Source organism: Balaenoptera physalus, assembly GCF_965194825.1.
Source record: "Balaenoptera physalus genome assembly, chromosome: 1".
NCBI lineage: Eukaryota > Metazoa > Chordata > Mammalia > Artiodactyla > Balaenopteridae > Balaenoptera > Balaenoptera physalus.
Window position 1 is genome coordinate 166,076,987 of NC_138882.1, and position 22,085 is coordinate 166,099,071.

The window sequence follows — 22,085 nt, forward strand, 5'->3', positions numbered from 1 at the left end:
CCCTCGCCCCGCCCCCTCCCCGCCCCCTCCCCGCCCCATCCCTCCCCACCTCGCCCCGGCCTCAGGCCCCGGCCTCAGGCCCCGCCCCCGCAGCCCGAGAGCGCCAGGCCTGGCCAGGAATCCGGGAAGGGGCGCGGGCAGCTGTCCTTTCCGTGAACCTCTAGCCTCCCGCGGCGAGGAGATCTGCAGGGCAGGAGTGCATGGCCCGCAGGCGTAAGGTAAGCCCAGGCTGAACCAGGTACGCGCACCGAGTTAGGCACGGGCAGACCTAGTGTACGGCGATACAGGCACAGGTACAGCCGCGTACTTTCAGACCTAACTAAGTACGCCGAAGGTACAGTACGGGACACAGGCGTTGGTCCACACACACGGCTGGAGGCAGAGCCATAGTTATCAAGACAGGTACACCCAGGCAGGCACTATTCGCATTGAGACAGGAACACTCAACAGGTACACCGTGATTGGAGCAGGTACACAGAGCTGGGGCCCCATCCAGGGCCAGGTACAATTTTTTCTGAAATAAGGACCTTGCCCGGATAGAAGGGCAAGTACAACCTGCCTTGTCCCAGCTGGAAAGACTTGCAGCCAGGACCAGGAGCTCCCATTCCAGGGCACCAGGTGCCACCTTTGTCGCTTTTGAAACCACCAATGATCCCACCTAGCCAAGTCCCTGCTTTGTTGTCTGGTCATCTTTAAAGACCCCCAAATACCTCTTCTTCTGTGTCTCCCAGGCACAGGACCCCCAGGGGCTGGCCTCCAGGAGAGGGGGAAAACGAGGCTCCTTCCGTTGTGCCAGCACACGTGTTCACCACTACTCCTGCCCAGTGCTGTGTGTACTGTAGACGTAATCTTCAGAACAGCCCCTTTCATAGTTGGGAAAAATTCAGTGAAAAGTGCGGTATATTTAGACATTCATTCATTGTAGTAACTACCTTTACGGTAGTAAAAATATTAAGTAATGAGTCCAGGTTAATAATCATAATGATGATAAGTCAACCACAGCGATAATGCCTCACATTTATGGAGTACTTGCTGGGCTGCAGGCACTGTGCCAGCGCCTTGCAGACACTTCCGTGCCTTTGAATCTCCTATCTCAGCCCCGGGAGTGCCCTCCCCTTCTTCCCTCCCTACTGCTGCCTGGCCAATTCTATTCCTCTTTTTGATGATGTCACCTCCTCTGTGAGGCCTGCCCAGACTCCTTTGGTGCTGAGTTGCTTCCTCCTCGGTGCTCCCACAGCACCCTGCCTATGACCCTACGCGCCGGATTGTGATTGCCAGCCTGGACCGCCTCCTGGGCCAGGACCGGGCTGGGACTCCGCCCGTACTCCCAGGCCCTGTGCTGCCCAGCACTGTGCCAGGGGGAGCCAGCAGGACTGGGCGATGAGTCACACAGCTCCGTGTCCTCCCAGAGTGAGCCGCGGTCTCGCTCTCTTCCGGCTCATGAAGGCGGCTCTTTCCTGAGAAGCTGACTGTCTTCTGCAGAACCCAGGACTGCTCCGGGGAAACCCTGCTCCACTTCTAGCTGGATTTTGCAAACTTTGGCCCGAATCCCCAGGAGCCCTCTGGATCTAATGTGCTCAGCCCACCCGCTCCCACCCCCCACCCGCTCCCCCACCCCCCCATCCCTTGAACGCCCGTCTCAGTGGCTGGGCTTGCCAACTTCCTTCCTGGAGCCTTCCTGCTCTCCTGCCACCTGCTTGCACCTGGCTAGCCTGAGTGGGGTCTGCAGAGCTCCAGGACTGGTCGCCCCCTGGGCGGGGGGGCGAGGAGAGGCTGGAGAGAGAAAGGTCCCAGGAATTACCTAGGACTTTGGTAGCTCCACTGGGCAGCTCAGACTGGGAAGGACACAGGAGCTAGGTCACCACTGTAGGAAGTGTGGGCAGGCTGTCCCCAAGCCTTAGCAGTGTGGCCGCAGAGGTTCAGTTCCACAAGCCCTCCTGGAAATGGAGAAAGGGCCAGATCCCTCCCATGTTTTGAGGTTCCTAATATATTTTAAAAAGACTTGTCGGACTTCCCTGGAGGTCTAGAGGTTAAGACTCTGCGCTTCCACTGCAGGGGGTGTGGATTCGATCCCTGGTCAGGGAACTAAGGTCCCACATGTCACACAGCATGGCCAAAAAAAAAAAAAAAAAAAAGGACTTGTCACACTAGGAGCTATAAATATTGAAGTATGTTTTAAAATTCAGTTGAACAAATGAACTCTTTCATCGTGTATTCAAATGCAGTGCAGTACATTTGGGCTACTGACAAGATAATTGGAGGGTTTGTTTTAAAAATATATTACTTCCTCGGAGAAACGGCTGATTCTAGGGCTGGGACAGGGAAAAAAGTGAGCTTGGAGTGTCTTGTGGTGCCAGAGTTAGGAAGTGCCCCAAACTCAAAAGGGTAGGAGTGTGTCAAACGGACTCGGGAGCCAAAAGCTCCCAATGGCCAAAGCTGCCACAATTAGAGCAATAAAATAGATAATGGAGTATTAGATAGTAACCCAAAGTATAAAATCCATATCCCTGAGTTGGTACTGGTAGAAATAAATTGTTGAATAAATAACTAGCTGGGTGGGGCCAGGGTAGAGACAAATCTTACAAATAACACATGTAGGTTCTCCCTTCTCCAGGCTAATTATCCTCTCCTCTTCCTTTGAATGTGCCCTGGGCTTAGTGACTTGCTTCTAAATCACAGAGTAGGGAAAGGGAACAATAGGAAGTGTATGGTGGAGACACCTGGCAGACACCACCTTGACCGAGTGATCACGGTTACCACCACCCCATGATAAGTCAAGTGGCTATCATGTGCCCCCAACAGTATGTGATGAGGAGGGCAATTCATCCCTGTGGTATTCTTCCCCAAACCCGTAACCCCAGAGAAAAACCTCAGACAAACTCCCATTGAAGGCCATTCTACAAAATACTTGATCAGGACTCCTCAAAACTGAAAGGGTCACGAAAAGCACGGAAAGACAGAAGCAGACCAGAGGACATGAAGAGACACGCCGGGTGGATGCAGTATAGTTCCTGGTTGGATCCTGGAACAGAGAGAGCATTAATGGAAAAGCTGGTAAAATCCAAATAAGGTCTGGATTTTAGTTAATAGAGATGTACCAATTTTTTTCTTTTTTTTTTTTGCTTTGACAAAGGTACCACAGTGGTATGAGATGATCACATTAGGGGAAACTGAAACCATGCGGGGGTATGCGGGAACTTTCTCTACTATCTTTACAACTCTTTTGTAAATTGAAAATTAATTCCAAAATTAAAAAGTTTATTTAAAAAATATGTGTATAATTTCATGGGCCTTGTAGGTAAGAAGGTCAGATGGCTTTGTTCATTTCTATTGGTATATATCTATATATCCTATATATCTATATATCTATATCTATAGCTATATCTATATCTCTATATATCCTTTTGGTCTATGAGGTCCTGGCCAGATGGCGCCCCCTCTTTCCCCAGTTCAGCCACCCCTGCTCCCTGTTCTTTGCTGAACCTTGAATGCTCACATTCTGGACTGTTAGAGCTGGAAAGCCCCATAGAGACTGATTATCCCAGAACCTTTATTTTATAGATGGAGAGACAGAGCAGGAAAGGGACTTGCCTCTGGCCACATGGCAAGTTAATTTCGGCAAAGTTGAGAATGGGACTAGCCAGGCTTTCTCCATCCCAGGCATCCCTGGCCCCATTTGCCAGAGACAGGGAGATCAGACCCACACAGGTGCTCAGAAATACTGGTGACTTAACTTGAGGACCTGATAAGGGCAATGCCTTACTCAAAGGAGAAGTAGAATCTCAGGTGTCTGTTGGAGAGAGCAGTGGCAGGGGACCCCTTTGGCCTTGCTGTGTGCTTGCTTAGCCCGTGAATCCTACCTGGTTTTGAAGATTTAGGAAGAGGCGGGGTCTGAAGGCAGGCAGAAGGGTGAGTTGGCTTGTCCCCCTATCCCCACTCCCACTCCTCCCCAGCCCCAAAGCCACTGCACTGAAGGGGCCTGAGAGAATCCTGCAAGGCCCTGATGGTATGCAGAACCTTGGGTCCCCAGTCCTGGGGTTGAACACTCCCCAGTCTGTACTGGGGGGGCACAACTTTGGTGAGATCCTTGAAGCTACCAGAGATAGCTTCCCTTGGGCCAGGAGAGTCCAGGCCGGGCTGAAGTGGTCCTGCTGCTGACCTTACTGGGGTGGACATTCATGCCCTCTGGCCCGAGATGGGGAGGGGCCTGCCCCTGTCCCGCTGCTGCCTGCCTCACTGTGTTTCCACACTGAAATGTAATGGTCTGGGGCACCACTGTCTCCCCACCTCACTGTGACTCCTTGAAGGCGGGTCCCTGGGACACGACCTGGCACAGATGTTGGTAAATCTGTGGTGAGTCAGTGAACGAGGCAGCCAGGGTTCCAGGTATGTTTTGCTGTGGACATCTCTGTTGCTTCCTCTTTGCCAAATCCAGCTCACAGATGTCCTCTTGTATCTGAAAAGGGCAGGCATAGGCCTGGGAACTGGGGAGTCTGAGGTTCACCTGGGCCTCCAGCTGAGCCATATCTGAAAGGCTGGGTGGGAGTAGAGAACTAGAAGCTTCATGGGTGAACTTGCATCTGGGCCAAGTCTAACCACAGCTGGGCTGACGTCGACTCACGTGGTCAGTGTGGCCATCCACAGATGGGGTTGTCATTGAGACTAGTTCACAAGATCCTGGAGGTCACTAATGTGCAGCTCACATGCAGCTCACATGCTGGTCAGAAGTTCTGAAGGGCTGTTTGAGATATCGCTGGTTGATAAACACACCACAGGAAACTTGCTGGTGTCTCTCCAGCACCCTTCGTCCGATTCCCCCTTCCTATTAGTGCTGGGAATTTCCCAGCCATGTGATCTGGTCAGAAATGACCCCATTCCAGCAGTGGGGCCTAACTGGCTTAAGCAAATCAATACATCTTATCCTTCAGGTTTGGTAATTGGTCAGGAAAGGGTACGTGGCCCAAATCAGGCTAACCAGGTTAATGAGTCTCAATTCTGTGTCTTTTCTTTATGTTAACCGGGCAGCAAGCTCTCTGTTTCTTGCCAATCACAAGTGAGAAAAGCAAGTAGTCCCAAGAGTTTCTGGAAGCCACCTTGTGACACTTCAGAGGAGGCAGAGCCAAGAGACTAGAACACTGGTCCTCTGTAACAGCTGCTGGATCGAGCCTTGCCTGAAGCTATTCCTAGTTCTAGACTCTTTGCCTATGTAAGCCCATAAATTCTGTCACTCACAACCAAAAATATCCTTTATAATGATAACAATAATTACTTAATATTTCTTAAGTATACAATAATTACCTAAATACAGCTTAGGGGATAAAATCTTACAAAATGTGAGGTCTGTGGGGATGGTTTGGAAATAATAAAATAGACTCTTAGTGGTGAAAAGGTCAGCAAACTGCTGATCTAATTCAAGCTTTGCCACTTGGCACATGGTAAAACGAAGGCCCAGGGAGGTCTTGAGATTTGCTTGAGGTTTTATAGCTGCTCAGAGCCTCCTGACAAATTCTTGATGTTTAATGATAATAATTGGAATGCTTGAATTTCTATGCATTCCCTGTGAAATCATTGCTTTGTGTTTTTCTCTTTTCTTTTGTGTGTTTTTCCAAGAGACAGAGAAAGAATGGCAATAATCCTCTTCATTTTGCAAACAGGGAGGCAGAAGCCCAGAAAGGCTTACAGATTTGCCAAGATCACACAGAAAGGCAGTGGTAGAGCTGGTCCTGGAGGCCAAATGTCCTGAATGTCATTTCAGGTTCAGCCGCCTCCACCTCTCCTCTTGCGCTAGCCACCTCTGCCTCCTTTAGGGTAGGAGTAAAATGAAGGGTATGGTGGGGTCCCTTCATCTGGCCTTGCTTCTCAGCTGCTAAGTGATTAAAGAGGACTTTGAGTTGTACAGGCCAAGGAGATGATTGTAGGCCCTGGAAGATGGTCCTCCCGCCACCAACCTTAGGAAAACCAAGGCTGTAAGGCTCAGAGAAAACTCAGGATATTTCTGTTGCCAGCGCCTCCACAAGGGAGGTCAACCTGGAGAGATGGGAGGCTGTATGCATGAGATTCTGGCCTCCCAATCTATGTGACCCCACCTCTGACATCTACCCTCTCCTCCCCAAAAGCCTTCCACGACCCCCAACATTTTCAGTAGGCACAGGATTGATATGCCCGGTTGCACAGGCAGTGCACTGCACAATTTGGATTATGATCTCAATGGCGCCCCCTGGAGTTGTACAGTTCGCAGCTTGCACAAACATACAGGATGAGCCCAGGTTGTATTTCTCAACATGTTTGAACACTCCAATTGTTTTTACAGAGATCAATGACCTCACAAACCCTTTTTCGAATAAAGAAGATAATTTCTTTTTTTTGCAAGGTAAGAAGATATTTTGAGAAAATTTATTTTATTTTAGATCAGTCTGCTTCCAAAGGTTGTATTAGAAAGTGTGTATTTCGTAAGATTTGTTATTTTAAAGGCTACTTTTGACCTTTTCCTATTTAATAAATGATGCCAACTGTTTAATAGAATTTAAATTAATTTTATGAGGAAAATTAAGATTTATAGACAAATGAATTGAAAATATCTTGTTAGGCTTGATTTGGAGACTGAATGTATGCTGAAATTGTCATTATAGATTGAAATTTAACTACATGCTATGAATTAAAAAACAGATTTGCTTTCAATACATGGGAGTTTAGAATTTTGGCATCTTGTGCTTCATTTTTGTGATTTATTTGGTTATTTTCAAAACACATTTTGTGCTTTGTTTCTAAACGAAGAGATAAGAGAGAAGATATCTCCTCAAATAACCCATTTCAGGTATGAATATTACTGTTATTAGCTGTTATTTCCAAAAGATGAAAAGCTAAAATGGCTATATTTTCTCTTTTTCCTGTTGGTTTTTGAAGTACTAGAGGCATCTTGATGTTATACACAGATTTTTTTTTTTTGAACAGGTGTTACATAAACAATGTAAAAGGTTCAAAAGGTACAGGTGTGTTTTGAGTAGAACCAAAATCTCCTTTCCATGGTCCTTAAAGTGTTTCTGCTCTCCAGGAACAACTGAAGTTAGCAATTTCTTGTGTATCTTTCCAGATAGAATCTATGCAGCCACAAGCAAATATTTGCTCACGTACATTCTGCTTTGTTTCTCTTTATTTTTATACAAACGAGGCCCTCTCTACAACCAGCTGCACCTTGCTTTTCTCACTTCCTAATAGACCTTTGAGATAATTCCATAATTTATTTAGGCAGTTTGTGACTGATAAGACATTTAGGTTGTTTCTGACCTTTAGCTATTACAAACAACACTGCAAGTAGACCCGCACCTGCTCACCACTTTGCAACTGCACAAATACATAGTAGGATGAATTCATCTTGCTGGGTCAAAGAGTGTCTTAGTTTGCTAGGGCTGCTGTAACAAAGTACTACAAACTGAATGGTTGAGCAACAGAAATTTATTATTTCACAGTTCTGGAGGCTGGAAGTCTGAGATCAGGTGGGGCCAGGTTGGCTCCTTCTGAGAACTGTCAGGGAGACTCTGTTCCAGGTCTCTTCCGTGGCTCCTGGTGGTTTGCTGGCACTTTTTGGTGTCCCTTGGCTTGTAGCTGCATTACCTCATCTCAGCCTTGATGTTCACATGGTATTCTCCTTGTGTGTGTGTGTCTATGTCCACATTTCTCCTTTTTATAAGGATAACAGTCATGTTGGATGTGGACCCCTCTCCCCTCCAGTATGACCTCATCTTAACTAATTCTATCCGTAATGTCCTGATTTCCAAATAGGGTCACATTCTGAGGTACTGAGGGTTAGGACTTCAACATGTGAATTTGGTGGGGGGACACAATTCAACCCATAAGAAAGGGCATGTGAGCGCTGACCTTTAGAAGAATACTGCTAAATTGCTCTTCATAGAAATCGTACCATTACCTTCCCACCAGCGATGATGAAAACGGCCCATGTCACCATATCCTTGCCCCACCGTGGTCACCAGACGTTTTGATCTTTGCCAACCTGGTGGATGCAAAATGGTATCTCATTGTATTTCACTTACTGTAAGTGAGGATGAAGGTTCTTTTTTCTTACATTTGAGACCAATTTGCATTTTGGGGGCTGACTAGTTGTTTACGTCCTTTGCCTATTTTTCTATTGAATTATTGGTCTTTTATCCTTACTGATTCACAGGAGCTCTTTAAAGATAAGGGAAATTAGCTCTTTGTGATAGATTTCAAATATTTTCCTTTCCTATTCAGCTGCCATTTGACTTTGTATTTTTTTCTTTCTTTCTTTTTTTTTAATTTATTTATTTCTTTATTTTTATTTTTGGCTGTGTTGGGTCTTCATTTCCGTGCGAGGGCTTTTCTCTAGTTGTGGCAAGCGGGGGCCACTCCTCATCGCGGTGCGCGGGCCTCTCACTGTCGCAGCCTCTCTTGTTGCGGAGCACAGGCTCCAGACGCGCAGGCTCAGTAGCTGTGGCTCACGGGCCCAGTTGCTCCGCGGCATGTGGGATCTTCCCAGACCAGGGCTCGAACCCGTGTCCCCTGCATTGGCAGGCAGATTCTCAACCACTGCGCCACCAGGGAAGCCCTCTTTTTTCTTAACTCAGGAAAAATTTTCAATTTTATGTAGAGAAACAGATCATTTTCTTGTATGGTTTGGGGTTTTTCTGTGATACGTAAGAAGGCCTCCATTCTTAAGATTATGACGCAAATACGCCCATTTTTTTCTGACACATATATGGTTTCTTTTTTTTATGTATAGTTAAAAAAAAAATCTGTTGGAGGGAGTTCCCTGGTGGCCTAGTGGTTAGGATTCCAGCTTTCACTGCCATGGCCTGGGTTCAGTCCCTCAGTCGGGGAAGTGAGATCCTGTAAGCTGCGTGGCACAGCCAAAAAAATAAATAAAATAAAATAGGTTGGAATTAATTTTGGCACGGGTGTAAGGTAGGGACCCAATTTAGTTATCCTGGTGGATTCTTGGCGGTCCCAACAGTATTTATCAAATAACGTGTGAAAATTATGATCAGATGTAAGCAGTGTGTAGATAGGAGGACTTTACAGAAATATTTTCCTTAACTTTTTTTCCCAATTAACTTGTATTTCAGCATCAAATTTTGTTTTTTTAGGATTTTTGTCTTTAACCAGTGATCTATGATGGGTATAGACTATAAATTTGTTATTATAATAAAAATAATTTAAAATTGTTTCATAGGCAAAGCTACGCCAGGGGCTGGCAGTGTTCAGCTAAGTGATAAAAGGACTGAGTAACTGCGAATCACCGTTTGCCAAGCACTCAATCTCTCAATCAAGCAATGCCCTTTAAACAATTAATACCATACCATGTTTGTTTGTTTTTTTGGCTGCACTGCACCGCATGTGGGATCTTAGTTCCTGGACCAGGGATCCAACCTGTGCCCCCTGCAGTGGAAGTTCAGAATCCTAACCACTGGACTGCCAGAGAAGTCCCAATACAAAGTATTTCTTAACTGATTAAAATACAGAAATTGAAACATAACCCAGTACTGCATTTAAAGACATGAATCCCCTGGGAAAACTCCTCAAGCCCTTGTTGGTTCATCTGAGGGGGTTAAGAGTTTGAATCCCAACTTCACCACCTCCTGGCCCTGCCACCTTGGGTAACTTGCTTGACATCTCTGTGCCGCATTTTTCTTCATCTATAAAATGGGGAAAGCAATAAGAGAAGGTTCTGTAGGGCCTGAAGTTTCTGCAGTTTGTGGGGAGGATCTTAAAAATTACAAATGTAAAGTGAAATGATAGACTAAACTCCCTGAGGTAAAATGGAATGGGGATGGATGTAAAATGAAAAGATTTTTCATGAAAAAGGTTTTGGCTGAAGGTTCAATATAATCCCATGTTAAGATGGCTGCCCCCAAACTAATGTGATCTCAGGCTGCGTCTTTGGCGGTATAGATTGAGGATGAGGGAGGTGATAGCTGGAAGGTTGGGTTCAATTCTGGTTGCCATACCTTTGAGGGGACAGGGAGAGACCAGAGGCCAATTTGTGGAGGGCAAAGGATAGTGAGGAATTGGGGATCCTGACTTCAGAGAAGAGAGACTCGGGGGGCAGAGAAGGGAGCACCAATAACCCTGCCTGCTCCAAGGGCAGAACACGGAGATGACAAGGCACTGAGAACCAACTCTGACAGAACTGTCCCACAATGAAAAGGATTGTGTTCAGAGGTAGTGAGCATCCTGTCACTGGTGGTATGCAAGAAGGATTAGGAAAGGATTCCTGCTTTGAGCTCTCAGTTTCAGCAAAAATACTAGACCTTACTGATAAAACATCCTTGTTGGCTATATATACACATATTGTAGTCAACAAATATGTAGTCCATATTTCCCCTATTTTAAGATGTACTTTAAGAAATGAATATTACTGAAACTGGGATTGTCTTACAATCAGTGTGTACACTTAGTGAATAACGCATCCTTCTTTCTGAAAAGTTGTTATTCAAGCATTTTTGAGTCAGCAAAATGAAGTGTACAATTTGGGAAGTTGTTCTGACCATCTGTATTTCATCTTACATTTGCCCTATTAGAACGTATGTCTTGAACTAAAAGAAATCTATCTAAATAAATGATGTATATTAAAAAAATATACAGCCTTCTCTTCATAGTGAAGCCATACTCAATCTATTGAATCTAGCAGCTGGTGACATTCCACCTTGTCACTGCCATCCTGGCATCAGAAATGGAACAGAGATAGGCTATTAAACCGGTTTTAACAAATTCAGGGCAGAAGGTTGTTGGCTGGGGGAAAAAAATTCCACTTATCAAGAGATGTTATTCCTTCAAAGGATGAGAACCTGTTTCTTCATGAAGAGAGTTTGGAGGGAGCTTTTTGTTCTGCGAGGCCAACATCTGGATTTGACTATGTCCATCCTCAAAAGGAGATTTCTCATAATGGACCGGACTCCAAACACTCAGAGCACAAGGACCGGTGCGTTTTCAAAAGGAGACACTTCCTGAGACGCGTGAGGGCCCTCGTGTCTCCGCAGCGCCAGCTCTGGAGGTCGGGGGAGGGCCCCGCGCCCTTGACGTCTAACTTTCACGCTGAAAGACTTTCCGTCACCTTCCGCCTCCCCGCCGTACTCCGGGAATTTGGGACCTGAATTCATTTAAAAACACTTGTGGTTTCAGGAGGCTCTTTTTTATTATAAGGCTGCCAAGGAGATCTTACCATGAAAGACCATTCGAGAGACGAGAAAGAAGGAAGCCAGGCCAAGGCCGGCGCGGGCTGTGCGGTGGGTTTGGGAAGGATGCTACGCGGGGCCCGGCCACCTGCGGACCGCGCAGGCGGGTACGTGCCCGCTGAGGCGGGTTCGAATTTCGGCCCTGCGGGTCCTTTCCGACGCGACCTTGGGGGAAGTTGTGTAACCTCTGCGCCCCGCGACGCGCTTTCCTGGAGCCCGGAACTGGAACGAAGCCTCTGGAAGCCCTGACATCAGAGGTGACGCGAGTCTTCGCAGGCGATGACTAGGCAAAACCCGCTGCCACTCCCTTTCCCGAGTCCCGGCCGCGCGGCGCGGGCGTGTCACCTCCGACCAGGTGTTTCTGGCTCCTTCAGCAGCTTCTCTACGGCCTCGCACCCCAGCGCCCCCGGGGCCCGCCAGACCCTCCCTGCCTCCTCGGCGACACCGCCGGGCCTCTGATAACACAGCCCGTGGGCTGGGCTGTGGCGCCCCCTCGTGGTGACCGCAGGGAGGCGGGGCACGAGAACCTTATTGCCACATCTCAACCAAAGGAAGTCCTTTCTGGGGTCCAGCCTCGACCTCTCCTGGGGCCGTTTGAAGCATGAAAGTCAGGTCATATGGAGTCCAACCGTTCCTTTTCGAGGCTGGGCCGGGCCACCTTGAAGCCCAAATGGAAGGGACCACCTGGAGTGGGACCCTGCCAGCATTTCTCTGCCGAAAGGGCCCTTTGAGGAGTCAGGCTAAGGACTGTTGTGCTGGGGGTGCATGAGTGGGGATCTCACCTAGGTGTGGGAAGGACAGAGGGGCCCCCAAAGGAAGGATCGTAGCTTAGGGCTTTTGAGAAAAAAATAAGGACTGGGAGCGGAGCCTGTGCCTGAGGGAGGGTTTTGGTGCATCCCTCAACTCACTGACCTGGTCAGCTTCCCCCCACCTCCTGGGACAGATTTTATCAGTGTTTCAGCAGTATTGGGGAAGGGCCTCAGCGAGCCATTTTTCTTAATAAAGAAAGCAAGAGGGACTCAAGTTAAGCACCAGGCAGAATGTCTCAATGATGAGAGATGTTGAACCTCAGAAAAGAAAGGAGAGGGGGGACCTTCCCATCAAGGCGAGCCCCCAGGTGAAGTGAGCTGTGGACAAAAGTGAGGCGGCCCCGGAAGCTCCCTGTCTATCCCGAAGGGCCTGTGCCTAGGGTGTAGTCCTTGGGGTCCCAGGATGGAAAGGCCTCTTGTGAGGTTCTTGGTGGCTCTGGCCCTTGGGCATGGGTTGAACCTGGGCAGGTGAGGATGGGCAGGGGGAGAAATCGAGGTCCAGAGTCATTGCTGCCCCCATCCCGGCCCACTTGGCAAAGTCATCTTCCTTCACCGCTCAGCTTGCTTCTTCTCTGGACAGTTCCTGATGCCCCTGAGAGGTCCTGCTGCCCCCCTGTCCCCCAGGTGCTCCCATCACTCCTGTCCTATGATGGTGGGCTCCAAGCCATCCTGCCCTCTGGGCTGTCGTGCTCCGTCCCGGCTCTCTCCTCCAGCACCCAGCATGCTGTCCAGCACATCGCCAGTGCTCAGTGAGTATTTGATAACTTCAGTTGCTTTGGGAAGGGCTCCAGGTCCTCCTTGGCTTTAGAATAGATTTGGGCAGGAGGAGAAGGAGGCTTGAGTGGTGGTGATCTGGGTTGTCCCTCCTCTCTCTGAACTGCCCTGTTTCAGACTCTGAGTCCCCAGGGAGGGTTACTGCCCCCTCCATTTAGACCCCCTCCTTACACTGCCTTAGGATCCCAGCCTGTCCCCCTCCTCATCCAGCTTGGCCTCTGATTTCCCACGCTGGGCCCATCTCCCCCACATGGCTGCCCTACTCACCCTGATCAGGCTCTGACCCCCACCCCGGGCTGCCCCCATGTATGGCTGCCGCCTCACCCCGTTTGTGTTCTGACACTCCAGGCCAGGCTGTCCCTTTGGGATAGACACTCTCCCCACCCCGCTGGGGCTCTGACACCCTGTGCCAGGCTGCCTCCCACAACGTGGACCCCTCCTCACCCGGCTGTGACACCCCCCTCCTGTCCGCCGTGGTTCTCCCACCCCCATGCAGATGTCTCCCTTGCTCTGCTGCCCCTGATGGTTTTCAGACTGAACGGTTCAGGAAGGAAGAAAGAGAAGAGCAGGAGCAGAAAAAGTATTTTAACGGTGGAAATTTTTGTGCAAGCAAAACCTTGGAAAGAGTATGTAAAATAGAGCTACTCTGGTTAAAGAGAGTGAGAAGGGGGGGAGGGGGGAGGAGGGGAAAGGGGAGGGGGCAAGAGTGAGCCTGGAGCCCCACCCACTGGGTCCTACTCTCTCAGAACTGTCATTAAATCCTGCTGGGGGTGGGGAGTGGGAGTAGGGAGGTGTTCCCTGGTGTACCATTTGGGAACTATGGGAAAAGAATTCTGCCTAGAATAAAAAGGGTGCCACTTTGCAGCCACTAAGATGTCCTCTCTGAGCTTTTCTGAGAAGGTAGCTCCCGCAGACGGAGGGCTGGAGCTTGCTGGCAGCCGTTGCTGCTGCCTGGAAGATGGGTCTCTGAGGGGGCCAGAGGGCCCTGGGCAGGTGTTGGGGGCCTGTGGGTAGTGGGTCAGGCTCTGCAGGACACAGGCTGTGAGTTACAGGACTTCTGCGTGCCAAGGCACCGGCCAGATCGCCCCTTCCCCGTTTGTGCCCCTTTGTGACCCTCTCTGTCCCCATCTCTGGTCACCTCCAGGAAGAGAACCTGGAAATTCTGCTTCGGTGGCTGCAGTAGATGTCACTGACTTTCCAATGGTCAAAAGTGAGCAACACTTCACAGTTTACAAAATAGTTTCACATCCATTCGCTGGTTTGATTTGATCTGTGCAACTGTTGGTAAGGGTAGTGCTGTGGCTAATCCTTCCACCCCCAGCTTCCCTGGAGAGAAGAGGAAGTTGAGCATCAGGAGTTGCGTAAGTTGCCCTCAGCGGCAGAGAGGAGGCCCGGAATCCCAGCCTCCATTCCCAGCACCTTCCGGGCACCCTTGGCCTTTCCCCAGCCTCTCCCCACCCTGACTCTTCATCACGCTGACTGAGGTAATGAGCTTCTTTAGCCCGAGCCAAGTGTGAGGTTAGGGCTCCAGGTTAGGACTCTGTAGTCAGGCAGAAAACAGGTCAAGGGTCAGGACCTTTTCCCCAGAACCCCGGGGGCAAGCTCTGAGCCCCCCCTCACTGGTGTGGGGGATTTGGAGTAGGATGACCATATAATTAGTCATCCAGATTAGAACACTTCAGAGAATGAGCGCTATTAATAATGACTCCATGGCTACAGCCGTGAGCAGGGAGGTGAGGTCACTATTATGGTACCACCTGCCCAGCTCCTTCTCCACCTCCATGGCCTCGGACCCCCAGACCTGATGCAGAACATCGGCCATTTACTGGGCATTTAGCAGTGCTGGACACTCCATAGAGCTTTCTTTATTAGATTTCCATGACAACGTGTGGCTGATCCACTTATTGTTCCCATTTTATTAATGCAGAGACTGAGGCCCAGAAGACTCTTGCCCAGGAACACACAGCTGGTAAGTGGTGGAGCTGGACTTTGAACCCAGGGAGCCTGGCTTCCCTTGACAGGATTATAATAACATTTTAATGAATTGGTTTTGCCCACAAGAATTGCCGTGGGGGCTTCCCTGGTGGCACAGTGGTTAAGAATCTGCCTGCCAATATAGGGGACACGGGTTTGAGCCCTGGTCCGAGAAGATCCCACATGCCGCGGAGCAACTAAGCCCGTGCGCCACAACTACTGAGCCTGCGCTCTAGAGCCCGCGAGCCACAACTACTGAGCCCGTGTACCACAACTACTGAAGCCTGCACACCTAGAGCCTGTGCTCTGCAACAAGAGAAGCCACTGCAATGAGAAGCCCGTGCACCGCAACGAAGAGCAGGCCCCGCTCGCCGCATCTCGAGAAAGCCTGCATGCAGCAGTGAAGACCAACACAGCCAAAAATAAATAAATCGGAAAAAAAAAAAAAAGAATTGTCATGGAATGGGGTTTCCCAATCTTTCATCAGACCTCTCCACCTGCCCCCGCCGCCCCCCACCCCAGTCTCTCTTAGCTGTCTTTAGCTCAGGGACATCATTAAAAGGACCTTTGAGTGGTGAGGGGATGTGTAGATGAGGAAGGGAGCAGGGAGTGGAAGAGTAGCGGCAGGATGAGAGTAGTAAAAGCTACCATTAATTAAACACTTACTGCATACCAGCCTCTGTTTTAAGAGTTTTCAGTGTATTAACCTGTTTAATCCTCACAACACCCCTATGAACCCCAAGTAACATTATGATTCCCATTTTACAGATGAGAAAACTGAGGCCACTTGCCCTCCATTATGCAGCTGGTAAGTGGTAGAGCCAGGACCACCCAGTTGGCTTAACCATCATGCAGTTTGTCCTTGAGGAAGAGGATGCTGCTGGCCCAGTGGTGGAGTCCCTCTAGCCTGCTTCCTCTAGGACACAGAACCTGGAAATTCTGCTTTGGTGGCTGAAGCAGATGTCACTGACTTCCTAATGGTACTCATCAGACAGTGAGCAGCACTTTGCAACTTTCAAGGAGGAGGGAGTCCACGGTGTGGCCTTTTGGGGGCGCCAGCCAAGGGTGTCCGACTCCCTCTTTGGCTCCGCCATCTCCCTGCAGGGGCGCAGGCGGGCAGAAGTGGAGCCTGATCCCCGCCGCCCTCCGCGGCAGCTCATTTTTCATTCATTTTCCTTAAATGCTTCTTGCTCTGTTTTTAAGTCTAATTTTTCAGCTTCTTTTTTTATCTTCACTCAAGTTGCTTTAATGAAACGAAAACGTGTCTGTTTCCCTCTGCTGGAGCTGCCTGGGGAATTTTAACATAAAACAAACAAGTTGGCTTTTAAAATTAAAATTTTATGGGTGGCATTTCCTCATTGAATGGGAGGCACAAAAGGCTGGAGCAAAACCAGTTAACACGGGGTTGGAACTCGGTGTTCAGCAAAATTAAGCAGCAGGAGCACAGTGTGCTGGGAGCCGTTAGGTCCGGGGGGCTGAGCGAGATGCGCAGACAGGCGGCGTGGAGGGCGGCAGCCGCCCAGCACCACTGTGCACCCCGGACGGCCCCGCACACGTTTACATGCAGCCCTCACCACCCCATCCCCTGCCCCCAGGACCCCATGCCCAGGTGCCTGTGTGCACACCTGCTCTGTACATTCAGATGGCAGGCGATTGTGTGGATGAGCAAACAGGGGTAGGGAATGGCTGCTTTGGATTCCTGGGGTGCTGGACGCCGAGTCTGGAGAGGCGTCCGTGAAAGAAGCTAAGGTCTCTGCAAAAGCCAGGATTCACTCGGGAATTAACGCCCCCGGGACAGTATGAGTCCCATCCTGTCTTGATCACGGCTGTGCCCCAGGCCCCAGACAGAACCAGGAGTGTGGTAGGCGCTCCACAAACACACGATGACGCAATGAATGACTTCATTCGGGGGAACTCAGCAGTGAATCACTCAGAGTCCTTATCGCCTACCATAGGACCCTTTTTTTTTTTGGTAGAAATGGTGAAAATGCTACAGGATCCAAGGAGGGGGGGGGGGTAGTCGTGGTGAGCTCACCATCTGAGAAGGGCTTTGTGAAACCAGCAAAGGCAGAGTGCAAAGGCAGCCAGGCCAGGGGTCTGGCAGGAGCAAAGGTCTGGAGGTGAGAGGTGGACGTGGCTGAATCTGGCCAGAAAGTACGGTGTGTGCAGGCAGAGGACTCTGGAGAGGTCAGAGGCAGCCAGGTTGTGAAGTGTGGGACGAGGAGCTTCGTTGGACTTTATCTCATGGGCAGTGGAGACCCACTGCAAGTTCCAAAGCAGATTGATATGCTCAGAGGTGGTTTCTGGGAGACTGATTCTGGAGGCTGGTAGGAGGGAAAGGAAGAGTCCAGCCTGGTTGGGGTGGCATTGGTCCAGGCTGAGCTGAGGACCTCAGGCTGGGTGGTCAAAGGGATGTGGGACCCTCCTGTGAGCTGGGGAGCCCTGGAGGAGGAGCAAGTTGGGGAAGTGGAGGTGTTCAGTGTGGCAACGCCAGCTCACCCGCAGGTGTGGACCTGACTGTGCTGACGACACAGGAAGTAGATTTCACACTGACATTTACAACCCGATCCTGTAAGTACTGGGCCCCGGTGCCACAGCCCTGGGAAAACAGGCCTCATAGCTTCAGAGAAAGGGCCTGGGAGACCTCTTTTGCTTCCTTCATCTCCATCCCACCCCCCCACCCGTCAAGTGACTCTTTCTGTCCTACATGGGGCAGCTTTCTCCCCATCCCTTCTGCCCTCTGACTCCTGATTCTGTGAAGAGGACCACTCTGGTTACTAGAATCACCAGAGCGGCAATAAGACAGGGAAAGGCGAGTGTCCCACCTACTCTGAGTTAGGAAATCTAGCTGGTCACCATGACGACCACCAGCAGCCTTAGTCTTCCCCAGTCAGGGCTTCAGACCCACAGATGCGCTCCTGGACAGAGTCCTGCAGGCCCCAGACAGACCTCCAGCAGGGGTGTGGGCAGTGGGAGCTGGGTCCTGGCTCTCTTGGGAGGGTGTCTTTGAGGGAACATCTGAGGTTGGAGGAAGGGGTTTCCTGATACAGGTCTGTGCTCTGATCTGTGCCCATCGAAGGGTCGCATCTGAGGCGGGTCTGAGGATCCAGGTGAGGGTCTCTTTGAGACCAATTTGAGAAGCCTGAGGTTTATTTGTAAGTATCTTTGAGGCCTGTTTGAAGGCCTAAAGACTGGGTTGGCCTGATGACCAGTAGCATAAAACCAATAAAAATGTCCCAAGGCTAAGACTGATATTGACCCTTCTCCCTCCATATAACAAAGAGAGTAAATCTGGCCAAACTTGCAGCGGGTTCTTATGGTCAGGGGGCTGGTGGAGAGGCTGTCTTTCCTTTGGTGATGGATGAAGTTTACCCCAAACTACAAAACAGTTGGCCAGAGCCCCCATTCTATCCCAACAACCAGCTGGCTGACCTCGACAAATCTGGCAAAGGCAATACACTTCTTGAGGACCACACCACCTGCCCATCTTCCAGGGGAGAGAGACACCATGTGCCCTATCTGAAATGGGTTTTTAAGTATGAATAGCAGTTCACCTGGTGAGCAAGGTGGGAAGGACCATATTGACTGAGTGACACTGGTGAAGACACGGAAATGTGAAACAGTTTTCTGTGGCCAAGAGAACTACATCAGTTTTCCTGGAGTCGAGAACTTGCAAGAGCTACCATACGAGTATCACACAAAATAAACTAAGAGAGAGCACCTTGCAAACTGTTGAGTGCTACACAAAATGAGGCCTTGCTGTTACCGCCCATCTCTCTTGTTTATCATGGGAACCAAATGAGTCAGTGTGTGAAGTTGCATTGTAAACTGGAAAGTATGAAAATGTTAATTAATATATTTAGAGAGCAGAGAAATTAAGTGTGAGAATGTGGAGATGGAGTAGACAATTAAAATATCTGCTAATTTCTCTCTTGAATTCACATTTTAGGCAATGTTTGTAAACTGAGAATTCTAATTACTTTTCTCCGTCACACCTCTTTTCAGATGAATACACTGTGAGAGAATTAGAGTAGCTATTAAAAATACTGTCAATTTCCTGGTAGATCAGTTGGGACTCTTTACATAGCAAGTAACAGAAGACCCAGCACAAACTGGCTTACCCAGTAAAAGGAAGGTGTAGTTTTTATATGCTGTGAAAGTCCAAAGATAGCATGAACTTCAAGATGGGTTTGATCCAGAGTTTGTTAATCCTGATGCTCAGGCTTGTTTCTCCATGTTGGGTACCAATAGTTCCTAGGCTTCTTCCTCCAAATGCTGGGAGAGAGAGGGGCGTCCCTTCGGCCAACCATCCAACAAAATTCCTGAGCTTCATGTCTGATTGGACTAACTTGGGTCACGTGGATGGGGAATGCCAGGGTCTGTTTGGCATAGGTCTGGATCAAGTGTCCATCCCTAAAACAATCACTGTGGGACACGAGAAGGTAGAATGGACACCCACCATACCTGGGCACTCAAGCGGACCACGGGGCTTCAGGCGTGCAGACCTGGAGTCATGTTGGTTTCTGCCCTCATTGCTGGTTCAGCATCTAAACTCTCTCTTCCCTGTATCTCCTCCTTTGCAGGCGTGATACTGGTCCAGGCCTTGTCCCATGACCCCACATTTAAATTACTACCATTGTGGGGTTTTTTTAGCTGCTTACTCAGTCCCTAGCCTCTTTGCTTGCCAGCGCATTTTTCTTGATAGCTGCCCAAAACTTTAATCATAGAAAAGAACACATATTATAGCCGATGTGATGAGATGGGAAGCATGATTACAAAATTTAGCTATGGGAAAATTATCATCATTTGCCAAAGACCCAATTTTATCACTAGAAAACCCAGTAAAATTAACTCAAAACAATTAATTATGGCAAATAAAAGTTTTGTGAGATGTCGGAAACAAAACAAGAAAAAAGCTCTTCTCTATAACAACAATAATCAGTTACAAAAAATTGTAGCAGATTACCTGGAGAAGAGGGTTTTTACTTTTTTTTCTGTAACTTCATGAGGAAGCACACTTGGGGATAGTTGGTTTCTGGAAATCAAGTTGGTTTCTAGCGGTGGAGACGCACATGACCTTGAATTAGACCCCTCCCCACACCCTTTTTAAGAACATCACCAGGATGGATCCTTTATACAAGTAAAGCAAATACCACCTGTTTTTCTAGGAAGAGGCCTGGAAGAAGGAATCTAGGTGCAGGAAGGCAAACCAAGATGGTAATTATTCTGTTTTGTAATGACCGCATTTAAGTGGTTTGCTCTAGATGTGACCTGGTTTTATTGCCTGGGCTAGCAGCAGAGGGGAATAGGGATTTTCAGGTGGAGAGAGAGAGAGAGAGGGAAAGAGAGAGAGAGAGAGGGAGGGAGAGAGAGAGGAGGGGGGAGAGAGAGGGAAAGGGAGGGAGAGAGAAAGGGAGAGAGAGAGGAGGGGGGAGAGAGAGGGAGAGGGAGGGAGAGAGGGAGAGAGAAAAAAGAGGAGGAGAAGAAGAAGGGAAAGAAGAGGAAGAAGAAAGAGGGGGAGGGGAGCCAGGAGAAGGAGCAGCCAGTGAGGTGACAAGCAGCCCCCCAGGACTGTGTGTGGAACACGTGAGCACCTATCCAGCTTCCCCAGATGCCAAGGTACAATTCTTAAAACATTGTAGACATAATTCTCAGGCAATAGAGAGTGAGCACACAGTCAAAATTTTATTTAACTCAATGAGAGTTGAGCAAAGCTGATTCAAAGGAGGATATGAGAAACTCGTATGAAAAACAATGATGGAATATGATGACTAAATTAGATACAAAATTGGTTAATATCCTATAAGGCAATAAAACCCTAACCTTTGGGGTTATTTTCTCCTCTGGATGGAAATCATTTGCACCTTATCAGTTTTCTACAAGTGAACATCTAACTTTACAGAGCATGGGCCCTGATCAATAGTAATTAGAATGTCAAACAAAGCTGCAGGCCCTAGAGAGTCAGCTGACTCTGGGTGGGCTTGTCGGCCAAGTCACAGGATGGAGAGAGAACTCACAGCCATCTTTTTGCCGATTTCCAAGTTTTGAATAGGACTAGGGGAAAGGAATCTCCTAGACGAATGTGCTTTGCACAATGGGAATTTGAGTGTTGGGGGCTCAGAGTCATTATAGATGGACTCGGAAAAGAAATGTGAGCCCAACTTCCACTAAGGTGAAGTGGGGCAAATAAGAGAAGGGTCAGTTGGTGCCAGTGGCTTGGTGGTCTCCATGTGGGGATGGGAAGATGGGCTGTACCCACCCCTGTGCCATGTTTTGAAGTACCTCTCCTTGGACTCAGAGTTACACTAACCTTTTTATTTTCTGGAGGCTTTTTCCCACTTTTTTTTTAACTAAATTTTTTATTGTGGTAAAATATACATATATATTTACATAACATAAAAATTACCATTTCAATACTTTTAAAGTGTACAGGTCAGTGGCATTAAGTATATTCACATTGTTGTACAGCCATCACCACCTTCCATCTCCAGAACTTTTTCATCATCCCAAAATGAAACTCTGTACCTATTAAACACCAGATCCCCATTACCCCTTCCTCCTACTTCCTGGCGACGACCATTCTACTTTCCGTCTCTCTCAATTCAAATACTCTAGATACCTTATATAAGTGGAACCATACTGTATTTGTCTTTTTGTGACTGGTTTATTTCACTTAGCATAATTTTAAGGTTTATCCCTATTGTAGTAATGTATCAGGACTTCATTCCTTTTTTTTTGGATAAAAAAGTGTATTTGTAAATTTAGTCAACGTACATAATTAACCTAAAAACTTCAATAGAAGGATAAATTTTAAAACCACTTGGAAAGCCATCTCTATGAAGTGATTTTTCCCAGGACCTTATACCAGCTGACACCATTTTAACCTACAGAGGTTCCATGAGCTGAAGCTGTGTGTCCCTCCCCTACAGCAAGTTTACCCTAAGGGTTATTATAATACAAACTCCACAAGGGAAAGAAGTTCGGTATTGTTCCCTCTTGGTAGAGAAAAACTCAACCTAGTTATGAGACCAACCACAACACAAAGAAAAAGCTGCACTAACTACTATATTAGTAATAGATGATGCTGGTGTGAATAACTTGTATTATATTCTAGAGCCCTTATAAATAAATCCCCCATAAGTGTCTGCATTATCAGCTAGAGGATTAGTTAACATGTGGTAAAATGAGGACTTATGCAAGGTATAACGTGCAAAGCATTTTACTACGTATGAAAAACAAGTGCAGTCTAATTAGGAGAAAACCAACCGGACTCCTTATCACACACACCTTAATGACAAGACTCTCCACCACATGTGAATGT

At 48.3% G+C, this 22,085-nt stretch overlaps 1 long non-coding RNA gene across 20 annotated transcripts; it reads left to right on the forward strand.

Moving 5' to 3' along the window:
- The first annotated feature begins 23 nt into the window (after nt 1–23).
- LOC309641909 lies at nt 24–22,049 on the forward strand. 20 transcript variants are annotated; one of them, XR_014252828.1, is made up of 6 exons: nt 25–218; nt 10,812–12,765; nt 13,287–13,416; nt 13,935–14,000; nt 14,718–14,759; nt 15,533–20,108. It is a non-coding gene; the product is annotated as an uncharacterized lncRNA (long non-coding RNA). The 20 variants fall into 20 exon arrangements; XR_014252830.1 differs by lacking the exon at nt 15,533–20,108 and adding an exon at nt 14,910–15,524; XR_014252829.1 differs by lacking the exon at nt 15,533–20,108 and having other exon boundaries at nt 14,718–15,524.
- The last annotated feature ends 36 nt before the right edge of the window (nt 22,050–22,085 follow it).